The sequence below is a fragment of the Antechinus flavipes genome, chromosome 4, assembly GCF_016432865.1.
Source record: "Antechinus flavipes isolate AdamAnt ecotype Samford, QLD, Australia chromosome 4, AdamAnt_v2, whole genome shotgun sequence".
NCBI classification, from domain to species: Eukaryota; Metazoa; Chordata; class Mammalia; order Dasyuromorphia; family Dasyuridae; genus Antechinus; species Antechinus flavipes.
The window spans coordinates 48,067,860-48,094,836 of NC_067401.1; the positions used below are offsets into that span (position 1 = coordinate 48,067,860).

Genomic DNA, 26,977 nt, shown 5'->3' on the forward strand with positions numbered 1-26,977 from the left:
GTCTATATATATATATAGTATGTGTGTATACATATACATATATGTCTATAAAATAAATGAGAAATAATGAAAAGGGGGGAGCACTGGAATTAAGAATCATTGAGAAAGTTTTCCTGCAGGAGGTGGGATTTTAGTAGGGAATAAAATAAAGCTAAGAGAGCCAAGATGAGGAGGTAGAGCATCCCAGGTAGAGAAAATTCCTAGAGTTGAGAGACAGAATGTCTTATTAAAGGAGCAGCTATTGGCCAGTGTCACTGAATAGAGAAATACATAGCTGGGAGTAAAGTGTGAGAAGACTGAAAAGGTAGGAGAGGGGCTAAATATAAAGAGCTTTGAAGTCAAACAGAGGATTTTATATTTGATTCTAGAGACAATAAGAAGCTTCTGGTATAAATCCTGACTCTAACATTTAGTTGCATCAACTTAGGTATGGTCTTTGAATTTTTAAAATCTAGAACTTGTATTATATACCTCTCAGGGTTGTTGTGAGCAATAACTGAGAAAATCTTAAAGTATAGCATAAGTGTGATTTATTATGATCATGATAATTAAGTAAAAATGAAGATACTATAGTTTAACATCTGCCTCAATCTCCATTAACATTTTCATCATGTACATCCACATGGTTTAATAAAAAGGATAATGGATTTGTATTTGGAACACTTTTGAGTACCTGAGTGTCATACAATAGGTAAGGAAACTTATCAGAGTATCTTAAACTTTTTCCATTCATGACTTTTTGTGCCCAATAAATTTTTATGGGAACCTAGATATATAAATTAGATATCCAAATTAAACATTTATTGAAAGTAAATCGTAATTTCGCAACCACCACATTAAGTTATAAGACTACATATGAGCTCAAGAATTACAGTTTAAGAAACTGTCTTAGATCATTTAACCTCCATGAGGATCGTTCCTCACTTGTAAAGGGATAAGGACAGGACCCATGATTTCACTGGTATGAGAAATTCCTTCTTCCTTTATAAAACAGTACCTTCTCTGGAGCTGATGGTCTTAGTGAATTCCCCTAAATACTGAGAGGTTAATGATTGGCTCAGGATCATACAGCCAGTAAGGGTCGAAGGGAGGAGTTCTAGTTCTGAGGCTGACTTTCTCTATGCATTATGTCACACTCTCTCCAATTGTAACCTTGTATTAATAATGCTTGCACTATTGTTTCCTCAAAGAGTTGTAGAAAGGATTAAATGAAATAATATTATCCACTAAGCAATTTATTTATTCACTAACGTGCAGCACAAAGAGCACTGGATTTGAAGTTAAAAGACCTGGCTTCAAATGCCCACTCTGTACTTTTTACTACCTCTGTGTCTTTTGGCAAATCACTTGATCTCTCTGGTTTGTGATTTCACTATCTGTAAGATAAGCAAATCAGAATAGATACTTTCAATGCCCCAGCTCTGAATCTAGGATTCTAAGAGACAGTACACTCATACTAAGTAAATGGAAAGACTGGTTTTAGTTCTTTTAATATAAGAATTTGGGGAGGAAATCAATGTCTTAATTTTCCCAGCTGTGCAATGGAACAGTCAAGCTAGAAAGTAATTTAAAAGATAATATTATTTTTAGAGATTACAAAAATGAGATTCACAAGTTAAATGCCTTACCCATAATCACAAGGCAGAAAAAAGAAGAACTAGGATGTAGATTCAGGGTCCCAAACTCTGACCCAATCAATTTCCATCCAATAATTCTACCTCCTTTCAAGGCTAATGTCAAATACTCTCTCTTACAAGAAGCCTCTAATGCTTCCCCCAATTGTTATTCCCTTTCTGAAATCAATTTGTATTTATTTTAGATCATTTTATCTATAGACATGTTTCTTCCTATAGAATGTAAGGGTTTTTACTCATTCATTAATTCATTCAAAAATAATTTATTAAACCCTCATCATGTCCTTATAGCAATGGAATCACAGGTCTAATTTTTTTTCTTTATTCCAGAGTCTAGTCACTGTACTAGACACTGGAAATACAAATACACAAACAAAATAGACTTTTCCCTAATGAAATTGGGGGGAGGGGGGAGAAAGTGACATATGCCAAGTAAATGAAAGTATTTCCCAAGGAGGCAAAGGTAGAGAAACCAAAACAGACCCCACAGGAAGTCACAATTTATCGGAGCTCAGAAGGAAGCTGGGGTCGTGCTAAGCAGAAGTGATGAGAAAAAGTATTATAGGCATCAGTCATAGCTCAGGCAAACACATAGGGATGGGAAATGGAATGTTATTTAATAAAGGAGCATAACATGAGGCTAGAACAAAGACCTCATACTCTTGAGGAGAGGAACTGTTTTTTATAGTCTCTAGTACATCATACCTGCTTAAATAAATAACTAACATTTATTATGTGCCTGGCACTGGGCTAAGTGCTTCCCAATTTTTATCTTATTTGATCTTCACCACAATCTTGGGAGATAGTGCTAATATCGTCATCCATATTTTACACTTGAGGAAACTGAAGCAAATAGTTATATGACTTGCCCAGGGTGACAAAGCTAATAAGTATCTGAGGCTGTCTATCCACTCTACCACCTGACAGTGCTTAGCACCAAGAATACAAAGAAAAACATTAAATAGTTGCTACCCTAAAGGCACTCCGAGGCTCCTGAACTGATTCCAAATTCAAGGCTCTAGCTACTGGACACAATACTGTTTTGCTTTTCTAAGTCCTCCTTCGGGCTTTGGTCACTACCTCAATGCTTTCCTTGTTTCATCAACATTGCCAGCTGTCAGGAGAGGCTCTTGGGTTCAGCTCTCACAGATGGACAAGTTAGGATAGATCTGGTCATCTTTGACTAAATCCTGAAGAAGGTGGACTCACAGAGATGTCCCTTTATGTAAGGTCTCAAAGTTTCCCAGCTTCTTTAGTCTGCCAGAGCAAACATCTTCCCTTTGTGTTCAGTACCTGGTGCTTGTACTAGGCTGTGACAAGTAAAGAGTTTTGGCAGAGAACAAGCCAGAGATAAATCTAAGGTGTCTCCATCACCTACAAGCACCTGGGGTGGGGGTGGGAATGGAGGGGAGGATATTTGACTAAAATTAGAGCATCTTTTTTGCTGTACTTCAACAAGGTTATAGAGAGTGTTCTTCTTGCCCCATCCACTGAACAATCTCACAATCTAACAGTCTGTAAAGCCAGGACAGAATAGGATTTTGCAAAAATTAGAAAAAAAATACAAGGGCCCCGCGGTGGGTGGAGAGGAAGACGGAAGGGGAGGGGTTGATAACTCTGACCCTTCAGTAGTGCACACTAGTGAAAACCTGGCACAGCAATGGGTGATGTGCCATCAGGCCTCTGGCATCGTCTGTGACACTTGGCTGGGCCACATGGGGCTTTGTTGAGCCCGGGCAACCAATTAAGCCCTCTCCAACTTGGCTTTCAAAAGGGCATAAATTGAGGGTTTAACCAAGGACGCTCCACACACAAAGGGACCAAAAAAATTTGGCAAGTACCGTGGAGAACAGGTCAAAAGAGAGGTTTATTGGGTTACTGGGCTTTAGGGCACGGTCTTAGGGGTTTGTGTATGCGCGCGCGCGCGCCAAGAGGGGGTGTCACTCTAGTTGGAGGCAGAGAACATCGTCGCTCCACCTTGGCATCGGCCGTGTAAATGGACCGCGGCCAGCCCTTAGTCTCGCCTTTGCCGGCTATCCTGATGTTTCTCCCAAACTCTGGGTCTCTCTTCCACAGGTTTTATGGTCCCGGCTAGCCCCCTCCCCCGCGTTTGGGACCCCCGCTTAGCGGGGACGCTTCTCAGGGGTCCGCACCTGAGGATCTCTCTCTCCTAAGGTCAGCTCCGCCGGGTTAAGGAAGAAGAGCTCTTAATCCACGAAAATCAGAGAGGGTGCGGAGAGGTATATGCCCACCCTCGAGGTTCCTGTGGCCGAGGGCTAGTAAGCTGGACCAGGAGGGAGCAGGCAACCAGGGGACTGGGAGTTTAAAAGAATATACCCTCAAACACAGCGCCCAGGTCTGGGTGCCTCCCGAACCTGTGTGCAGCCCTTCAGCCGGTGCCCCTCTCCTTCCTTAGAGACAACGGCCTGAGGTGCTGCCAAGAGGCAGTCTATGCCCTTCCGGAGCTTCCTGGGCCTGGCACTGGCCTGGGATCGATCTCTCTCTTAGTCTCGCCACCTTGGACTAGTCTAGGGACGCTTCCTTTGCGGAGCAGACGGCTCTTCGGAGTCAGTCAGAGCAGGTGCTGGGGTGGGGGTGGGGGCAGGAAAGGGGGGGAGGAGGTTTTGAGCAGCCTTGAAAGGGGAGGGACTAAAATAAAAAAATGCTAAGGAGGAGAGCGTGAGGCAGCCACTCCAGCAGAAAGCGCTGCGAGCCCGAGGGGAGCGGAGCTCCGAGTGAGTCAGGACTGCCCCAGAGCACGGGCACTGCAGCGCACGGGCAGAGGCGCACACGGCGAGGACCTGGGGCAGGGTGGATGGCTGTGTCCGCCTGGGAGAGTGTCTACGGACGCCGGTCCAGCGAGATCTCCGACCCTCTGGGCAACCCCTAGGCTCCCAGCATCCAGAGGCGCAGCCCGGAGGTGAGTGTCCCAAGCGGCTTTGCCAAGAGCGCGGCTGTGGAGCCGGACTGGGCTGGGGGTACGCGGACCTTGCCAGGCTCCGATCGCTCCGCGGTTGTGCGCCTTCACTGCGCTCCGCACGGGGAAGCCCGCAATGCCAGGGAAGGCTTCTCTGAGGGTACGCGGCGCCTGGGGAGAGAAACCTGAAAGCGAGGGAGGAATCGGTGAGGGGTGGGGGCAGGGGCCACTGACTCTGTTCATGCAGAAAGCTCCGGAGAGTCAGGTACGAAGGTTTGGCACGCGAGTGCACCACAGTAGGCTGAATCCTGAAAGAGGCATTGCTGCCCAAAGACAGCGTGGTCCCAGGGGCTCCCCAGGTGAGGGGAAGAGTTCAGCCCCAAGCCCAGAAGTCGGCTTAGCACTCACTTTCTAGTCCCTCTCCAACCTCCCCACGCGGCAGCTGGGACTGAGAGCTCGGGACTCTCCCGAGAGCTCCCGGACTTTAGTGGTGCCCAAGGTCAAAGGCTGCGTTCTAGGGATGGGAACGCCGATGTACCCACTGTCAAGAAATTGGCATGGAGGCTGGGCTGCACCAATCTTTTCGTTTTCAAAACGCCACGGGCACCTTCAGGTGTCCGGCCGAGGCAGCTAAGGCTTCAGCTCCTTCTTGTTGGGACATCCTTCCCTGCCGGGTGTTGCCAGGTGCAGTGGAGGCTTGGCTGAGATGGCACCACCTTCTAAATCAGGGAGGACAGAAAGAGGGAGAGAAAGAAGACTTCAGGGGCCAGGAAACGATACCCGACAGTATTTTACTTCGGGCTGATCCCGATTGTTCTTTTCCTTAAGAACTTAACACCCAGATTATGATGAAAAGGGCTTGCTGCTCTGACTTTCTATGCTCCTAAAAAGTGAGATTTAAAAAAAGATCCTGCTTGCCGGGCTGGTTTTTCCAAGTCGTTCCAGATTGGAAGTTGTAACAGTTTGGAGGATAATTTATGGGTGTTTCAGGCATTAAAGTCTATTACAGCAAAGCCTTTTGGGTGCTTGGGGTATTAAGAGAAACGAAGTACACGTCCCAGCTGGAAACAAAAGAAGTGAAATCTTCACTGATTCTACTCTGTCAATATGTGATCTGAAGTTAAGGAAATCCCTAAGGAAAGAGCTATAGCAATTGCTCTGCCTGTATTCTATGCACCCTCACTCACTACGGTATGTCATGATCTCCCACTTAGGACTCCCAGTTATGGAACTGGGAGCGAGGTTGTAATAATGAATGATAGTCAAGAACTCAGAACAACTTCTCCAGAAAATCTTAACCAAGACTATCCAAAGACTGGAAACATCCCCCCCAACCTGCCCTGGAGGAGGAATTTCTGGTCCCATTCAATTCTATAAACATTTATTAAATATCTACCGTGTGCCAGAGACTGGACAACGCCCTAATCTTATAGTCTTTTCCTTAATTCTGCCTCTCTCTCTCCCTTTGTCAGGTGAACTCTCAGACTCCCAAATGAGTAATAAGTTCAACCAACCTGATAGGCCTCTTTTGCTACCATTGCCAAGTATCAATATAGGCAACTCACATTTCATTTCCTAGCCAGGGGCTATTGATGAAGGTGATAGTTGTCTGTCAGCAGAAAAATAAAATGAAAATAAAACACCCAAGAGCAAAAAAGATAGGAGGGACTGGCATGGAAGGAAAATGTATTCCCTTTTCTGAATTAAAATGAAAGTTTCAAATATTTTGTAAATCTCAGGGGCCTGCTTTGAAATGAGGGCTGATTACCAACCTTTCCTCAAACAAATCACTGAATTCTTATTGATACTCCCTACATTTTTATACTGGTGAATTACTAATAAAATGGATGATGGAGAGCTGCTTTGGAATGGATGGGGTGTCCTTAAAAGATGATGTGAAACCTAAGGATTGTGTTAAGGGAAATTGGGGGTGGGGAAATTGATAAGCTCTCCTTGTTTTTCTTTTCTTTGGGTGGGGGAGGTAGTTCAGTTGAATTCTATAAACAGTTAGGAGGAAGTTTGGTGCTATGAAAATCATCCCTCACACTTATTACCTGGATAATCCTGAGCAGGCCGTTTCAAGTCAGTGGTCCTCAGCTTTCTCACATGAAATGTAGGGACTGAACTAAACCTCTAAGGTCTTTTCCAGTTTCAAACTCCAGGCATCTTATCTGACTTATCTCATGTCTAATACTGCCTCCTTATTTCCATTAAGTCCATTTAAAGGACTTCTTTTAAGTCCCAACCAGAATTCTATTTTTTTACAAGAATAATTTCTTAACTCTCTTTAATGCTTGGTCTCTTCCCTCTGTTGAACTTGTAGGTATCTTAATTTGGACATAATTTTTTTCATGTTTTCTCTCCACTAGAGTGTGTGGACTCCTTGAAAATAATAATGCTTTTTTTTTTAGCACAATCCCTGGTACATAATAGGTCCTTAATAAATGCTTATTGACTGACTAGTTGATTTTGTAAAATTTAAACATACACACACACACACACACATACACACACACACACACACACACACACACACACATATACATAACAGGGTTTTAGGCACATAGGAATAATGCTGTATCTTCCTTTGTCCAGTCCCTTCAAAATACAATAGGCATACATATTTCTTTCAATTTACCTTAACCTAAGGTATCTCTAGTTATCCTTTTTTCCTAATCACTTCTGGGAAAATGGAACTCCCATCCCTACTCTTCTTATTCCACCCCAAATATTCTGAGTCCTGTGGAGCAGGGGCAGGTTCCAGACCCAGACTGATGCAGTTGCTTCCCACCTAATCCTTTAAGGATTGGACTCAGATGGAATTGGGAGTCAGGGCAAGAGGAAGGCCCTTAGCTTCCAGGAGGGCAGGGGAAAAGCCTGCGGGGAGTTTCTCATGGTTTCTGAGGATATACTACTGAAAAAAAATATGAGAAGTTTGCTCTTTGAATTGGTTATCAAGCATTACTCACAACATGTCTGTAGAATGCTTCAGTGGCCACTTGGCTTCTATCACAGAGCAAATACTACAGAAAAATCAGTTCATCCACTCCATTACACTAATCCCTATATGAAGGGTTCATTGCTAAGGAGTGGATGAAAAGTTCTTATCACCATATGAAGGGCTTCTTTTCTGGGGGATAGAAGAGGAGTGTCCCCAAGAAGACACCGAAATCAAGAGCAGTGAAAACTGGCATTGGAAGCCAAGACCTTTCTGTAGAAAATCATCTAGGGACTAGGATTTCACGAAAGGAATTTCTTTTGCTAACACCAAACTTTCTCCTTGCACATTAGAAACAGGGCTCTGCTCCCTCATTTGTCATGGTAAGTACTGTATCTGCTTTGGAAGGTTACTAAATGATTGGACCTATGGTTAGAGCCATAACTATTATGGACAGATGAATCTTTGCCTTAGGATGGGAACATGGAGAAGTGTTACCTTTTTGTGCCTCATTTCACTACCCTTTAAGCCTGTAGTACAATCACTTCATCCTTGCCTGATGCATCTTGTCATTATATTGCCCCTCTCTGAGGATCCACTTTCTTTCTCACACTTTCCTTCTCAACCCACAAACCACTAGGCACACTATAGTCAGACTCATAGAATTTGAAGGGCCTCAGAAGCCATCTTGTCCAATGTATAACACTCTCCCCCTATTAATCTTTTTTCCTATAATATACTAGTCAAGCAATTATATAGCTTATACCTCTGATATCTATCATACATACTTCTATCCTCTGATCTGAATTTGGTCTTGATTACAGTTATGACTCTGCTAGAAGTCCAAATCACATTTCTGTAAACCAAGCCCAAGTCTGCCTCTTTCCATTCATGTTCATGTCTTTCCATCTCACTTTACCTTCTTTGCCTTTGCCTCAATCCAGATGCCCAGTTTTTGTCCAGCTGTCCATTTTGATTCCTGATTGATTAGAGCTATCTACATCTGATAGGACCAGATCTCAACTATATACTCTTCCCTCTTCCCTCTCCCCAGAGTTCCACCCCCTAACTTTGGATATAGTACTACCAATACTATCATTCCGGAAAGGGTTTGTCAATCATTTGCCTTGTGACTTCCCAAAATAAAGCACCCACCTAGGATATTCCTAGTTAGAATGTAAGTTATTTGAGGACAGACTCTCTTACTTTTGGTATAGTATTTGTATCCCCAGAACTAAGCCTATTGGTACCTGTGACTTTTGTATTCATTTATTCAATAAGGTAATTAATTTGACAGACTACCAATTCACATACTTAACTCATGTCCAGAAGAAATCTTTTCCCCAAGCAGTTTTAAATGACTATCACTAACAAATGAGTATGAGCACTAATTTGGATGTGGATTTAGATTGTTTTCAGAGACTATATATTGTAATGGTGTCTTGTTTCCTCACCAATTAAAAGATAGTCAAATGCTGTAGTTATAAGAATTATATGGGCCACATTGACCGTGATAGACATCAATATTCACAGAGGAAATTTTTCAAAATTTGTGGAATTTATAGAAGAAAGACTTGTAGGAAGAAGGCATGAGTCCCAATCTATCTCTGTGTTTTTAGGAAGTTATTTTACCCAATCTGGGAAATATCCTTTTCACCTCTTAAATGAAGAGAGTGGTCTCTAAATTCACCAGGTGATCCCTCCTATGAGTCATCAGCCAAGTAGAACCTTCCCTACCATCAAGGCCAGTTAATACAACATTAATACATCTCTACAAAACATGAATAAAAATGGGCATAAGCTGTTAGAATAAATGAGAGTATGTAATTTCCCATTTAGTTTTCAAATTAGGTGCTTTTCTACAATGAAAAGAGATGTTTAGAAAATTGCTTGAGAGTGATGCATCCTCTACCTATCTACTGCCTTTCTCAGAATAGCTCAGAAGAGCAAGAATGGGTGACTTGTTTTTGAGTCTTTTTCTTTGAAAGGAATAAAAGGAATACAGTTTTGGGGAATGAGATTTATAATAACAGAAGATATCTGATATTTATTAAGAACAAAGAAGAGAAGATAATGATGGACAAGGAAGGTAGAACTGGATGTTGAAGCAATTATTGAGATAAAACAAAAACTGCAGAAAATGGGAGGCTCCTTGTTCATGTGACAGCTTCAGTAGCAGAATGTTACCAGTCTTGTCCCAGGAGTTTCTTTCTGCTTCTATCAAGCAATGTCTTTCCCCCATCCCCACCCCCACCCTGGACCAAGATCTTTCCATTCCAACTTTTGACAATATAAATAATAAGCTGAAATTTGAACCCATAACTTCTGCCTCCAAATCCAAGGCTCTTTTCTCAGCACCACATTTTCTCCTGTTAGCTATGACCCAATTATATAGTTGCTTTGATTTATCCAGGAACCTAATTGGTTTTGTAGTATATAAATTCTCTTTCTTCTCTTACTTTTCTTCCTCCTTCTCCTTTCTGTCTTTGGATTCATAGTCAGAAACTAGAATTTCCTGTAAATTTACTGTTCCGCTAAGGAGAAGTTGAGAGATTTAGAGGTCAGCAGTGGTCTTTTCTAAAAACCAAAAAAAAAAAAAACCCTGGAAATAGAAGGACCTGACTATGATGTGGTGATGAATGAATGGGCTCTGGTGTCCAAATTTACCACAGTAGCCTTTTACTATAAAGAAATTTACAATCCATTATACTACATGATCGTTTCCAAGTAACCACAAAATATTTGCTATCTGCTACAGATGTGCTGAATTGCCTTGGTATGTTTCATGCTGCTTCTGACTTCCCCATCTAGAATTAGTTGTATCTCATTCTTTACATTGAATGCCCATCTCTCTCAAGAGAAATGAAAAACCTGCATCAAAAGATCCAGCCTTTCTGTACCCATGATGATAAATATTAACATCCAAGAATTTCACAAGAGAAGCCACATAAAGGATGAATGAATGAAAAGCATTTGTTAAGCTTTTAAAGAATATCCTAGATGTATATCACTGAAAAGAAAGTGGGCCAGTCATGGAGTAAAAAAAAGCTCACATGCTCCATTGGTATCCATTCAGTGTCAAGAGAACATAGTGCAGTAGAAAGAACACAAGGGTTGAGCAAGGAGGATCTACATTTGAATCCTGACTTTGTCACTTCATTTAGTTGCCTTCTTTCCTCAGCTGTCTGGACTTCAGGTCCCAAACATGCAAAAAGAGAGTGTTGACCTTTTGGTTTTAAAACTGGGATCCCACGAACTAAAAAAGGGCTCCAGAATTTTGGGTGGACCCACCTGCAGAAGATATATGGGAGTATATAAACACAGTCATACAGAATGAAAGGACGTGGATGGCTCATGTTCTGCATCATTAGAGGGAGGACCCACATTAGTGAGATCACAGATTCATCAAAATATCAAGGATAATAAGCCAATAGGCCAGTGTTGTCTCCGGCCCTCCCTTCTCCCCCTTCCTCACCTCACCCTCAAGAAATGTGAGTCAAGGTAGTTCTAATTGCCTGCTAATCAAGCAAGGGACAATGAATGCTTACTGATTTTTCTGAAGGAAAGACAGCCTCAGATGAAAAAGCATAGATTGACAGGTGCCAAAAATATTTATTTAGCTAGCTGTGCTACGTGCTAGGGATGTGGTCTTGGCTCTTAAATAGCATAGGGAATGATGAAATAGAATTTGGAGTCAAATCCTGGATCTACTATAATACTTTGGGCAGGTTATTTCACATTTGGAGGCTATTGGGCTTCTGTTTTTTTTTTCCTGTGTAAAATGTAATGTTTGGACAAGTCACTCCTGAGCCCTCCCCACTTCCACATGCTTGGATCTTACATTTGTTATAACTCAAAAGGCTAAAGGATGAGTAGTACCTGGAAAGGGAAAGAATTAAAGAATAGATATAGATCTATCACTGGAAGGAACTTTAAAGGCCAACAGTTCCAGTCATTTTGCCTATAAAGAGACTGAGGTCCAAAGAATCAAAGTGAATTGATCAAGAGATCATAGAGATAAGTGTCCAAGGAAGAATTTGAATCCAAATCTCTGACTCCAGATCCTGCATTCTATCCACTAAAGGAAATGATATGTTGGGAGTAGTGACAAACCTCTGTGATTGGGATAGAAGATTCAGCTAGAGAAAAAATAAGAATTAAAAGACAGGTTTCTAACATATTGTACACTCCATTTGCATTTCTTAGATCTATCTTTCCATTTAAAATTAAGTCCTGGGGCAATTGTCCTCTCCTCTCCAGTTTCATTTCCATTTTAGATGCCCTAATTTGTACAAATCTACTATTGGTATTTCTGGCACAAGAAATCATTTTTATTTACCCAGTTGTATATTTTAACATTTTACAATTAACATCCTGGTTGGTTTGCATTCCCTACTTTAAATAATCTTTACAAGCCTCTTGACATCTGGGTGAAAGATCAGTGGATGTTCAGATGTATTTTTTTTTGCCCCAGATTTTATTTTGGAAATGATAAAACATCATCCTTTCAATACAGAATTCTTTGAAAGTTGAGATTTTGACTGAAGGCATTTGTAGGTATTTTTAGGAGGGTATTGGACTCCATGATCTTTTTTAGCTCCAAATTCTATCATCTTATTTTAGTTCCTTACCCAATGCAACAATATGACTATTTCCTTTTGACCTTTGGGGAGGTAAAAAAGATAGGAAGAAATAAACGTAGATAGAAAGAAGCAGTTTATTTTACAAAGTATAAAATGCAATGATAAAATAATTATCTCCATTGCTCTCAGATGTAATTCTTAATTGACAGATGATAACCAAAAAACAAAGGGTGAACTATTTAAAAAACCAGAAAAGGCAAATACTCATCATCCCAGGCCCCCAGACTGTATTTCTATCAATCGACTCCATGCTTCTGTATGAGTATTTACTGAGCACCTATTTAAAAGCTCAGTGTTATTCAAGTTACTGTTGGAAATATTAAGAAACATTAGACGTGGTTCCTGTCCTAAAAGAATTTACCTTTATATTCAGAACTACTTGTCTGCTATATACCTCCTAGTCATTCCTGTGCCTTCATGAAGATCCCCAAGCATCTATTCCCTCATGCTATACTCCCTGCATAAAATGTCCTCTTTTTCTGTTTCCTCTACCTAGAAAGTATTTAAACAGAGGAAGAAAGGGAGATGTTGCCTACTGCAGTCACTAAGAGCTATAGAAATTGGAATAAGGGAAATAATTTTTCAGCCTAGCATTTAAGGTTCTAAACATTCTGGTTCAAATTCACCTCACCAGCTTTATTTCACACTCCTTCCCACTAAGTCCCACTGACAAACATACTGTTCTCAGAATTCTACATGCCTCTATAAAGTACATTCCCATAAGCCATTCTCACACCTTGAATAAAACCTTTACCCCTCTTTTCCTCTCAAGATTCCTGTCTCTCTTGAAGGCTCAACTCAGGTGCTATTTCTATTTCCTGAGGCTGGTAGGTGGCACAGATAATAGAGCACAGGACCCAAAGACAAGAATACCTGAATTCAAATGTAGCCTCAGATACAGACTAGCTGTATGGCCCTGGGGAAGTCACATAATCTGTTTACCTCAATTTCTTCCACTGTAAAATGGGGATAGTAGTAATACCTACTTTGTAGGATTGGTGTGAGGATCAAATGAAATAATATTTGTAAATCACTTGTAAATCACCTACTACATAGTAGGTACTATATAAATGTTTATTTCTTTCAGTGCCTGGCACATAGTAGGTATTATATAAATATTTATTCCCTTCAGTGCCTGACACATAGTAGGTACTGCATAAATGTTTATTCCCTTCAGTGTCTGACACAAAGTAGATACTATATAAAAGTTTATTCCCTTCAGTACCTGACATATAATAGATACTATATAAAGGCTTACTTCCTTTGCTTTCCCTTCTTCTCTTCCAAGGAGTCCTTTCTGAATTCCCCAGCTTTAATTCTTGTGCCTTTCCTCTGCTGCTTATTTTGTATTTATCCTAAACAGTATATAACTTCCTTTGTATTTGCATATTGTTTTCTCCATTAAGGAATTTATGACTAGAGTCTGTCTTTTGCCTCTTTCTGGTATCCTTAGTACTTAACACAGTGCTTGGTACACAGTAGGTACTTTATAAAAAGTTCTTTGATATAGTGATCTACTCTATGACCTGGATTATAATTATCTAGAAGTATGAGATATCCTCTCAATAGAATGGAACTCTATGAAGTCAGGGACTGAGTCTCTGTTTCCCTTGTGTCCTTGGCACCAATTAAGTTCCTGATTCTTTAGAGGAATTTAATAAGCATCTCTTCAGTTGATTGGAATTGTTAGGGGGAGGGTTTCATGGAGGAAATGGTTCTTGAATGGTTAACAAGATTTTGATAAAATTAATAGAGAAAGGAAAAAAATGGTATTCTTTTGATTAGACTGAAGCATGATATGTATGTTAGAATAACCATGACGGATGTAGGAGAGAATGAGTTTCCAGGAACTTTAGCTTTTGCTTCTCTCTTTCTATAGAAAAAGCAAAAAAGGGCAGATTATCTTTGTCCCTGCCCCGTACTCTGACCACTGGTCCATTAGTCCTCTGAGGGAATTCCACCCCTCACAGACCTAACTTCAGATAAAGCAGGGAATCTTAGTCCTTCTCAGTAAGCATGGGGTAATGATCCAGGAGGCTGTAGAGACACGCACAACAAATATTCAAGGAATTCTAAAGGAATAAAAAAAATGCCCCAATCTGGATTTTTCCATGAAGACATCACTGGAACATGTTTTCTCAATTAGTTTTCACATTGCTTGGAGTGAAGTCATTGTGTGGGCCATCCATCAGCTCTGAGACCAACCAGCCACCTGATTCTGAACTTCACTTTCCTCCACTTCTTCCCCCTTTTCTGCCCCCTACCAAAATTTGGTTCAGATAACCACAAATCCTCCTACAAGCTAGTATCTTTATTGGCTACAGAAATAAAAACATCCCTATAATAAACCAGGGCATGTGTGCACATGCGCGTGTATAGGCACACACACACACTCATGTGCCCGTGCGCGCGCGCGCGCGCACACACACACACACACACACACACACACACACACACTCCAGTGAAAAGAACCCTAATTTTAGATTTGAGTTGTGATGTGCAAAAAAGTGAGAAGACACACTTCTCAGAAAATGAAGACTGAAAGGAGCCTTTGACCTATATGCCAATTGGTCAGACAATCCAGAAATCTATCCTTCCCCTCCCCCAATCCCTGGGTGGGTTTTTAAAAAAATAAAGTTTAAAGTCACCAAAATAGTTCTTAATATTTCTCAATGTGTTCTGGACTTCATTCAGCTTTCTTTTCTTTAAATGTTTATTATTAGATTGTGGCAGTTCACTGTCCTGTCAAGCACATTAGCACTTTACAATATAGGTTCCCAAAGAAAAATCATCTCCTCTGTAACTGGAAAATTCAGAATAGGAAGCAAATGGATATTAAGCAAAGTCACGCAGTTGTGAAGGAAGGAAAGAAGGGAGGAAGGAAGGAAAGAAGAAAGGAAGGAAGGAAGGAAGGAAGGAAGGAAGGAAGGAAGGAAGGAAGGAAGGAAGGAAGGGAGAGGGGGAAAGGAAGAAGGGGAAGAGGGGAAAAGGAAGGGAAAGAGGGAGGGAGGAAAGGAGGGAAAGGAAAAGGAAGGAGGAGGAGGAAGGAAGAGGAGAAAGAATAAAAGGAGAGAGGTGGGAGAGAAAAAGACAAAGAGACATAGACAGGGAAGTAAAGAATTAAAGGAGAGAAGAAAGAAGGGAGGGAGGAAAAAGGAAAGGAAAAAGAAAGGGAAGGAGGAAAAAGGAAAGAGGAAGGGAGGGAAGGAAAGAGGAAGGGAGGAAGAGAAAAAGAGAGAGACAGAAGGAAAGAAAGGAAAGGAGAGAAGAAGAGAGGAAAGGGGAAAGGAGGAAGGAAAAAGGAAAGGAAGAAGGGAGGGAAGGAAAGAGGAAGAAAGGAAGAGAAAAAGAGAGACAGAAGGAAGGAGAGAAGAAGAGAAGAGAAGCAGAGAGGAGGAAGAGGAAAGGGAGGAAAGAAAAAAAGGAAGATCAGCTGTGAATCTTGTGATTATATTTTCTATATGATTTCCTGGATAGAGCTTGTTTCTGAGGGAGCAGCTTTGTCAGATATTTATTCTTTCAGTATTTGATATCTGCTATTTCTGATCTGTATAGTCCAAAGTGTGTGATTGTCTGAAAGCTATTGCCTGTTTAGATAAGGAAAAAGAAAGAACTGAGAAACATGGACATCTCTTTGCATAGCTATGTATTATTCAGTTATATCCAAATTCAGATTTCTATAAAGGCTTCTAGGATGGGTTGACTTTTCATCAAAAAAGAGATCACTCCCAAAAGATAAAGCCTGAGGATCTGGACTTTGCCATCTCTCCTACTACTGAGCCCTTAGGACTTCTGGATCTTTCCATTCTCTCTGCTACATCTGAAATTTGTTTATACATTGTCTCTCAAAACTAGAATGGGAGCTTCATGAGGGTAAGAACTGATTCAATTTTTCTATTTGTATCCTTAAGGTTTATTACAGTGCTTGATATATAGTAAACAGTTAACAAATATATTTTTAATTGTTTCATTCATTCTTTTACCTTCATTGTGGCAGCTAGTTGGCATAGCATATACAGTGCTAGACTGGAAGAGAGATGTGAATTCAAATCCTTATTCAAATGGCTGTGTGACCCTTCATGTCTCTTAGACTTACTTTCCTCATCAGTGAAATGGAAATAATAACTTCTACTTCATAGGGTTGTTGTGAGACTCAAATAAAATTCTACTTTTAAAGTGTTTTGCCAACCTTAAAGCACTATTTAAATGCTAACTATACTTGTTGTACAAGAAAAAATTATTCTGAATTTGCTCATTCTCTCATTACTACTCCATTTCCATGCTTTTTTTAGGTAATGTAGAGTTGGAACCAAGAAGTACTTGGATGAATACATGGTTCTACCACTTTTTTGTGACCCTTTTTGTACTTGAGCCACTCATTTGACACATCTGGGCTTCAGTTTCCTCATCTGTAAAATGAGAGTTTTAGGCAAAATGATCCCTAAAATCCCTTATAGTTCTAGATTTATGACTTCATGATCCTTCCTTTCAGTTTCTCCACTAGTAAAACTCTTTGAGGACCTTGAGATTTGTTAGCTTTTCTGGAAGCAAAATCCAATTTTTCAGAAGCTACCTAAAACTTATGGGCTAAAGAGGCTGGCCGGTGACTAGGGATGGAGGCAGGATATCATCTTATCCTAGTTGCAATGTCTGTGAAAGGGCTTTAATTTCCCACAAAATCACATCCCTCCCCCCCCTCCCAGTATATTTTTATAAGGCCAACAGGGCTAAGATACCATTAAAATGTTGACATTGTCATAATTTTAAAGAAGTTTCTTCCCAGAACCCTGGGCCTAGAATTTTCCCATAACAGGAAAAGTTCTATGTTATGCTGGGTCTAAGTCTTTCCTGATGAAATCAGCAACCAGAAAATTTGAACAACGAAGAAATTTATTCTTTCATTCCGATCCAAATCTGATAGTCTGTCACCTATGTGACTTTGGCCTTCAGTTTCCTCACCTCCAAAAAGAAAAGATTAGATTTTAAGGTCCCTTCCAGTTCTGAAATTTTTAAAATTACCATGGACCATTCTCCTCCCAAGATTTTCCATGATGCTACTTTCTCCTAGTTCTCTTCCTACCTGCATGGTCATTCTGTTTTTTATTCTGCTTTGCTGATTCATCACCGATGTCCCTCCCCATTCCATGTGTGGGTGTACCCACCAGTGAGCTTTTCTATGACCTTTTCTCCATATATACCATTTTATGATAATCTCATCAGCTCCTATGGATTGAGTTACCATTGTGAAAACAATGACTCTTAGCTCCATATATCCAGCCCTAGCTTTTCTCCTATAATCCATTCTCCTTTCTACCTTCATGCCATCTGCTAAGGATATCACCGTTCTTCCAGTCACCAAGGATCTCAAAATTAGTTCTTTCACTCTTTTGCACATTCAATTAACTGCCAAATCTTATTGGTCCCATCTTCCATGACATATCTCCCAGGCATCCTCTTTCTTCTACTTATACAGTAGTTCAGACTCTCATCACCTTTCACCTGAACAATTGCAATAACCTCCTCATTGTTCTCCCCACCTTTAGTCTTTCCCTTCTCTACTCCATCCCTTCTCAAATAGCTAGCAAATTGATATTCCTAAATCACAAGTGTGACCAAGTGACTTTTCTGCTCCAAAAACTTTAGAGGTTAAAAAAAATTTTGAACATTATCTTTTTTTTTTCCTGCAAGGTAATTGGAGTTAAGTGACTTGCCCAGGGTCACACAGCTAGTAAGTGTTAAGTGTCTGAGGTTGGATTTGAATTAGATCCTCCTTACTTCAGGATCCATTTGCTCAAGCAGAAAAAAAAAAAAAAAAAAAAAAAGATGACTGCTTGAATGAGTGATTTCCTATCCAATTTAAGTTCCAAAGGAAGATAAGTAATGTCAAATGACTGACCTCATCTTCTCATATCACATATTTATCTTCTTTCATCTCAGATATTCTCCCATGTGTCTTACTACACATCTCTTCTCTCAAAATAGGGACTGTCTCATAAAAAGGACTCCATTTTTAGTTCTTGGATGCAAAGAAGACATTGATAGTATCCAATCTGATGACATATTTCTCTCTAAATCTAATTCAAGTTCTTGCCTTTTCTTACTCTTTCTAAGAGTGACAAAAGAACTAATTGTATGTATGGTTTAGGAGTGACATAAGAGTAGATAATCTTTGGACATAGAGAAAGGTTTATAGTTTAAACCCTGCTGCTATTATCACATCTAATTCCTTCTCCCCTATAAAATGAATGGTATTTTTAAAAATACACACAAGAAGAGAGAAGGAAATTCAAGGGGAACCCAAACAAGCAGGGCAGGTTTATATTACAGTGTTAAATTTAATATATACTTTAAAAAAATCCAATTGGTACAGAGCAAAACTTCACAATCTCCTTTTCTGTTCTCTTCATATTGAAATGTTTTTGTTTGTGAAGTTCATAATAAGTTAAGTTCTTACATTAAAAATGAAATTAATGGCATCCCTTTAATTATACAATTACAAGTGACAAGTTCTACTTGCTTGAAGAACAAAACAGTGTAAGCAAAGGAATTTTTCATTGCTTTTGTCACATAACCTTAGCTCTCACTTTAAAGCTGATGACTTTGGAGGGGAAAATAAGGCTGGTTACTTTGCCAGTCCTCCCTCACTTAAATTAAATTCATTTACATGTCATGGCATTTCCTCCCTGATATCATGGTCTTTTTCAAGAATGAAGGACAAACAATAACAACATACCCATCAAGCAAAGGGAAGATTTTTTGGGCTCCTGATAAAAAAGTACATAAGCTATTAAACATCTGTGGGATTTTTTGTTGTTTTGTTTTATTTTATTTTGTTTTGTTTTTACTGAATTGGCTTGAATTGCTTTCCTTCTACCTGCAGAATAAAGCAAATTCTAACTCTGGCTCCAGTACAAAAAAATGAAAAAGAAGTTCATTTCCACCCTTTTCTGAAACTTGCAAAGGCAAATTGAGCCAATTCTCCCAAAATATGACACACCAGGAGAGAAAGTTTCTTACCACATATGAAACTGAATGATTTTAGGAGTTAGCTTTCCTTTGAACTGGGTTCAAGAGTGTTGTCTGTTATTTTACAAGAAAGGTCACTAATTACAAAGTTTTTTCTTAAAGAGGTCAGACTTCAAACCCTGCCTCCAGATTCTCTGCCCATGTGTCAGCAACTCTGTATCTTGGAAAAGAAAGAAAATATTTGGGGGGGTGGAGTTTTCAAGTGTTTTTTATTTTGGGTTGATTCACAACATGCCTTTCCTTCTAAAATAAAATAGAACGTTAAATGTTTTAAAGATTTTTTAAGTGTTTTGTGAAATCTTTCTAAATTCGTCCAGTTGTCTAAAGTGTTTTCACAAAAGGACACTGACTATGTAAAGTCTGCAGATATCCAACCCTATCCCTGGTCATTTTACCTTGGTAGCAATTCATGTGCTAGAAGAAAGTTGTGTGTGTGTGTGTGTGTGTGTGTGTGTGTGTGTGTAAGAGAGAGAGAGAGAAGAGAGAGAGAGAGAGAGAGAGAGAGAGAGAGACAACTTTAGACACTTATTAGATATGTAACCCTGACTAATTCACTTAACCCTGTTTGCCTCAATTTCCCCATTTATAAAATGAGCTTCAGAAAGAAATGGCAAACCACTCCAGTGTCTTTACCAAGAAAACCTCCAATGGGGCTACAAAGAGTTAGACACAATTGGACACGATTGAAAGGATTCAAGAACAACTGTAACTGAAGATAATTGCCCCAGACAATGAGTGGTTCAGTAATCTATCCATAATCATAGTTAATACTGGCTAGAGAAAGAACTTGAACACAGGTTTCTCAGATGCCAATGTTTTTTCTGTTTCCTTTTTCACTCTAAATCAGTGATCATTAGAGTCACTAGAAACAATTAAAACTGATAAGTTTTAGGAACTTAAATCAATATAGATTGGGGAATGAGGGAATAGTACAACATATGTACAGATATACTCAATATTAAAATGGATCTGACATTTTGAATTTGAAACTTCCTAACAATTTGAAAGTTCCCTTCAATAATACAAGTCACAGTCTATTTGAACCTGCCCATCATTTGGGACTCTTTACTATAGCCTCCCTTAAGTTCCTTACAAAGAGTCACCTAATTTGCTGATGACTTTCCTTAATTTCTTCTAACATGAGCCTATCAGTCAGCCCATAACCCTGTCACATAACTAGCCCACCTCATCTTACTATCATGTAGTTCTTTGAAATAATGTTTTAACTCCTGCTCTTCAGCAGAGTTCTTCTCCTGTCATATGCTACTCACTAGGCACACCTTCGTTACACTCTTGGTGCCCTTCTTTTTAGATTCTTCTGGTATTACCTTATTCCATGTCTTACGGGCCACACAGTAACACAGGTAAATGGTTTAAATTAGAATAATAGAGCTTTGTTTTCAAGGGAAGTTTGAAGTCATTAAAGGGGTTTTGTGGTTGCTGAAGGTAGTTCCAATTTAACTCTTCATCCAGTTTGTGTGCCCCAGACACATGGAACAAAGAACTATCCCTTATTCTTGTTGATCTACCTTCTACTTTACAGTTATGGGGACAGCGTGACAGAAAAGCAGGCAGAGGGTGCTAAGAACATACATTGGTGAGTCAATACAAATTACATAGAAAAGTTATATAAAGTAATTTCAAGAGGATGAGATCACTAACCACTGGAGGAAAATCAGGAAAGACACAGGCCTACAAGGTGACACCTGAGATGGGCTCAAAAGGAAAATAGGGATTCCATAAGATGAGGTGAGGTTGGGAAAGGGGTTTGTTCCAGAAAGGTGTGTGGTTGGGGGGGGAGGTGAGATCACCTGTGCCAAGTCCCAGAGGTGGGAAATGGCAGGAATGTCATATATTTGGCACAATTGGCAAGCTAGTTTGACTGGAATATAGAGTGTTGGAAAAGAACAAAAGGTGAAAAATAGTGTGGACTTTAGGTGTTAGTTAGATGGGATAGGAGGAGTCTGAGAACAGAAACTTCTGAACAACAAGAAGAAAAAACAGTGATGAGTCAGAGGAAGAGAAAGGATTAAGTTAATTAAGGTCAGGAGCAGGAGGAGAGCAGTTTGGAGGAGAAGAAAAGACTCTGGGTGTGGGGACCAGGGAGAAAGATCAACCAACTCTGGGGTGTGGGGAATTGTCTCCAACTGCTATTTTGTCTAAATCCCAGAAATGGTGCCTAAGAATCAGCTATTAAAAATACCTCAAGTCCTCACTATCAGTGGAAGTTGGGGAAAGCTTAAAATGTTAGGGAAAAAATGAACAAGTAGAGAAACTACATTTCTCAGAATCAAGAAGGAAAGACTCAAAGCTAAGTAGAGGCTGAACTCTTTACCTCTCCACAGGGCACCAGTAATGTGCTGACTTCTGTTCTAGAAAATGACCACTCCTTTAACCTTCTGGGTATGCTATTAAGGCAGAGAAAGCTGTCTGATTCCCTTCTCCACCCTTGCCTTGCATTTTCTGAACAACTAAACGGCAAATAAAAAAGGCAACAGTGGGTCCCATACAGAGCTGAAGATCACTCGTACGTCTTTGGGGTACTGCAAATGGGGGATGGCAATGACAGATACTGTTATCATCACATTGATGAAAAATGACACAGCCTGGACTGGCCACCCTGCCCTCCCTACCAAAACAGCCTTCCTTCCATCTTATGTTTGGAGAGGAGGATATTTTGTGATCTTTATGCAGTCCTGTTCCTAATGCCAATTGGCATCGTGACCTAAGGCTGGGAACAACAGAACTAGAAAAGAATGGGAACACATCCACTGATATTGAAAATTCATAACTGTTTGGGATAATATATTTGTCTTAGTTCCTCATCTGTTAAATGACTTAGAGAAGGAAATGGAAACCACTCCATTTTCTTTGCCAAGAAGACCCCAATCAGGATCACAAATAGTTAGACACGAGTGGGAAAAAAAAAGTGAATAACTGAATTGATGATTTAATTGATATAGGGAATTCCCAGATGAAGAAACACAGATAGATGGTATAATGATAGCACACTGGTTTCTGAGTCAGGAAGACCAGAATTCAAATGTGGCTTCAGACATTAACTAGCTGTATGACCCTGGATATACCACTTTACTTCTCTCAAACTCATTTTATTCGATTATAAAATGGGCTACCACCTACCTCATAGTGTTACTGTGAATAACAAGTGAGATTCCATGTAAAGTACCACAAAAATGCTAGCTAATATTATTATTCCTGGCTCTGAGCCTAGCAGTCTCTATGATGCCAGTCTCCAGTGAGCCTCAGTCTCAGTTCTCATGTTTCCCAAACAGTATGAATTCAATCAGATCACTCACCATCAAGGGGTACATAGATAGCTCTCCAAAAAGATTTCCCTGAACTCCTGGATAGAGGATACAGAAAAGCTCCAGAAGGAAGCCGCGTCTGTGGGGATGCTCTAGTGAGTCATCCCAGAGACACAAAGCATCCCCGTGGCCTGGTCATCTTGTAGTCAGTCTAGAGTGGGGGCCAGGCAATCACCAAGGATGGAATCAGAGCCTTCTGCCCACAGGACCATGTCAGGGCACTTACAATTTTGGCTCCTCTTGTTGTCAGAATGGCAAAGTGTTAGGCTTTTCAGGACTCATTTTAATGACCAACTGATGTAGTCTTAAGATTGAAGCTACCTGAGACATATAAAAAGCATCATCATAAGCATTTACAAGGAATAAGGATGGATAAAATGACAATGAAATGAATGCTTAGCCCGAGGTGTAATTAACACTGACTCACAGTTGATAGAAGCTCAGATTTTCCAGGAGAATTAGCCTCATTGAAGCTATTGAGTTTAAGGCTTGGGAGTCCCAGAAAAATCACACCTCCACCAAGAACTCAGGGGAAGTCATAAAATCAGCCTGATGCTGAGGGCATCTACTTCCCTGGAATATCTTGTTCACTTTTACTTTTAGATTCATGAAAACTTCTATGGTCCAGGTCAGTTGGAGATAAAAGTGATAGAAGTGGGCTCTTCCTTGTCCTTGTAGAGAAGTAGCAGTAGCCTCCTGCTTCTCTCTCTTCTCTCCTCAATGGCCTCCATTCTCAATGTTGTCCATCCCCTTAGTTTCCCATTAACCAAAACATGAAGTTGAGATGTTAAAAAAAAATCAAGGTAGAAGATACTGATAACAACTTGAACTGTGACTTCTCTTCACAGTTGTAGGGTGTCTGCCTTTCAAGAAAATATAAACCTTATTTTTAGGTTAAGGACTGTTTAACATTTGTTGTATTATGGATACATCCCTTTGGCAATCTGGACAGACTATTGGCCCCCTTCTCCAAATGATGTTTTTAAAAGCATAAAATAAAATACACATAGGATTATAAAGAAAAACAGTTATGTCAAAATCTAATTTATCAAAAACATTTTTTAAAAGTCTCAAGATCCCAGGAAACCCTGCTCTAAAGAAATGAAACACTACATTTTCACCTTAGGATCATGTGGCCAGTAAGACCCTGTTTGATGGATAACTTTATCCCAGAAAGCTGTTTTCAAGGCTTCCTGAGGAAAGGCCAAAGGGACTGATATCACTAGCTAAGGTTACTTTGCCATTACAGAATCAGGTTAATTAAATAGCAGTATCAAAGAGGTGATGTGGATCAAGTTCAAATCTGACTTCAGATATTAGCTGTGTGACTCTAGGTAAGTCATTTAAATTATGTTTGCCTCAGTTTTCTCATCAGTCAAATGGGGAGAAGAATAGCATTTACCTTTCAAGAAATTCTTACCTAGCCTTTGGTTATGGAATGGGCATGGCCTCAGACAAGCTAAGACCTGAGAAAGACTTTAATTTAGAAAGATCAAAGTGATCCACCACATCCTGGACCAGTCATTGACTTTTGTCTTGTCACTGGAATCCAGTGATTCTGGAAGAAAGATCAAGGCTGACTATTTTGTGCAGCACTTCCTTATTCAAATCCAATTCACATTTAGATCAAAACATCATGCTTGTGATGTCATTGCTCTTCTTTGAGAATAAAGGACAAACAACAATTTCTAAGAACTGTTGTGGGGATCAAATGAGATGGTAATTGTAAAGTAACTGACATGTAGTAGATGCTATATAAAAACCATCATCATCATCATCATCATCATCATCATCATCATCGCTACACAGTACCCTAAGAAACAAATAAAGGAAGTTCAGATTTTATTGTTATACAGCTCCCACTGGAAAATTTTCTTCAATTTCTATCATCTTCATTTCCCTCATGGGAATGAAAACAACGTACTTTCTAGAGTTGAAATGAGGATACAATGAAATTATACTTATTATAAGTAATTTTCAATCTTAAAATGTAATCACATCACTATTATTAAAAAAAAACAACTATTTCATACCAATGTCCCTAGAGTTATATGAATATTTATAGAGGGTATAAAAATTGTGCTCTTTTGTCCCTTTCTCACCACTCCCAACTGTAGAAGTAAAAGGAAAGCTGTCAAACAAGACCCAAAGGCCAGGGCCAACTTGAGTAAGGTATAATAGACTTTGCTCCAAGGTGCAAAAAGATAGAGGGGAACCATAACACTTGAAGTTTTTCAATAGCTTAGAAATAGGTGAACTTTAGCACTTGTTAACAAGAATAAGTTAAAATAAGAAGCTCCTAGAAGTCCCCTCAAGACTTTGCAGAATGAGAAGACAAAAAAATTTGCAGTGATGAATGGGGGAAATACCTACATTAAGTTTAGATACCTTCTGATAATCATGAATTAACCTCCTTGCCTTAGTTTCCTCATGTATAAAATGAGCAGGTTTGACTCAATAGTTTCTATGGCTCCTTCTAAGACCTATGATCCTATAGTCCTTTTTCCCTCCCAGGTCCCACTGTCGATTAGTACCCAGAAACAATAGCTGGAAGCTGCTTCCTTTTTTCTCTCACAGAGGCAAAGGTTCCATTCAACCAGTTCTTGCATCTGTGATATAGGCTTTCTCTAGACACAGACATTTTACAATAGAAGAGATTGTATTGGTCATTTAGGCCAACCAATGCCTCTAAAGGAATCTCCACTATAGTGTATCCAACAAGTCAAAGTAGAAGAGCAATGAAGAGGAGTGGAGTCATTTACAAGAGGTAGCAACTTTATACTCAATCAACTAACAGCCTAACTAACCTCATATGGCTCATAAAAGAAAACTCTTGTTCCTTGCCTAAAGGAGCTTACATCCAATTGACTTCAGTTTTTGGAAAATCTAATGTTCACTCTTCTGGGAAAGAATAATTGATAAGAATGTCATTTTGGTTTGAATGGAGCTGAGTTCAGAGTCCCAGACGAGTTTCCCCATTCCTTCAGGATTGTGAACATAAAGGACTGAAGGAAAGAGAAGGGTAGTGTCCTTGAGAAGTAATATGAAAGCAAGGGCCCTGGGCATGAGGCTTCCTCATTTTGAATACTCTCTTTCCATCTCTAAACTTTTTTCTACATCTATCAAAGTAGATAATAACTATCTGTTTCCTTCCTTCTTCCTCCCTTCCCTATTCCATTCCTTCTTCCTCCCTTTCTTCTTCCTCTTTTCCTTTCCTTCTTCCCCTTTCCTTCCTCCCTTTCTTTGTCCTTTGCTTCTTCCTTCCTTTCTTCTTTCTCTCTTCCTTTTTCCCTTCCTTCCATTTTTCTTCTTCCTTCCTTCCTTCCTTTCTTCCTTCTCTTTTTTCTTCTCTTGGAACTCCAGAAAAAAGAAATTGCAGAAACCACTTGTTCCCTATAGTAAGATTCATAGAATCTCAAAATTAGAAGGGACATTAGAAACAGTCTAGCTTAACTCTCTCATTTCGTATTTTTATAAAATGCAGCTGTACTTCAGGGGGAAAAGTATTATATTTGGAGCCAAGAAGATTTGAATTCAAATTCTGCTTAGTCATTTATTACTCTGTGATATTGTGCATCACTCCTCAGAGCCTCAGTTTTCTCATTTGTAAAATGAAGGAGTTGGACTATATGGCCACCAAGACCATCATCTAGCACAAAAATTAATGGTTCTATAAAGATAACAACTAAAATAGCCCATAAAGACTGATAAATTTAATCAATTTTTAACCTCAAATTAATGGCTGAGCTGAACTGAGAACATAAGGTGTTTCTCAAATATCCTTCTGATACCTACATACAGTGCTTGACGTGAAATAATTTTTTGAAAGTAAGATGGTTCTAAGTGTCATTATAACAGGAAAAACAGTTAAATGCAACACTTTTTTCCCCACAGGTAGAATTTAAACAGATCCATCTGCTCAGTAGCAGGGCAGGGAGATAATTTCTTTCTTGTCTTTTCTCTTTCAATCACCATGCTTTCCTACATTTTAGTGGCTGTATATAGATCTAGACCATAGGTAAAGTGGGAAATGATCCCTTTATATATTCAGAATTGATCTCCAAGTACCCACCAAGGAGGAAGTTGAGACCAAGTATTCTGGGCTTGCTTAGAACTGTAATATCTTCTGTCTATGAGAGAGGAATTTCCAGATGGTAGTTGTAGAGGAAAAAAAATCAACCTTTCCTTACTGTGGTTGGAACTTCTGTGGCTGTCTGAGATACTGTGAGTTTGGATAGAATATATGGGTAAGGATAGGCGAAGAAGGAGACTTTGACTCAATAAGTCACAGGCTAGAGAAGGAAGGAGGTGGATCTTTGCTAATATGAGAGGGGGCTCAAAAACACTGACTTAGAAAGTTGATGGAATAGAGTAGAGAGGGTGATAGCTTTGACATGGACTTGTACTGGGAGGTGGTATAAGGGTGGTGGATGCAGAGACCAGCTTTGCCCATACAGAATTGTGTCTAGCCATGTGGCAGGGTTGAGATGGGA

General features: G+C 39.7%; 1 protein-coding gene across 1 annotated transcript in view; it reads left to right on the forward strand.

Annotated features, from left to right (window-relative positions):
• The first annotated feature begins 4,385 nt into the window (after positions 1-4,385).
• Positions 4,386-26,977, forward strand: part of NGF (nerve growth factor) — an 80,243-nt gene continuing 57,651 nt past the window's right edge. The window contains exon 1 of the mRNA XM_051992936.1: positions 4,386-4,554. The gene's annotated coding sequence lies outside the window, so the exon portion shown is untranslated. The remainder of the gene's footprint in view (positions 4,555-26,977) is intronic.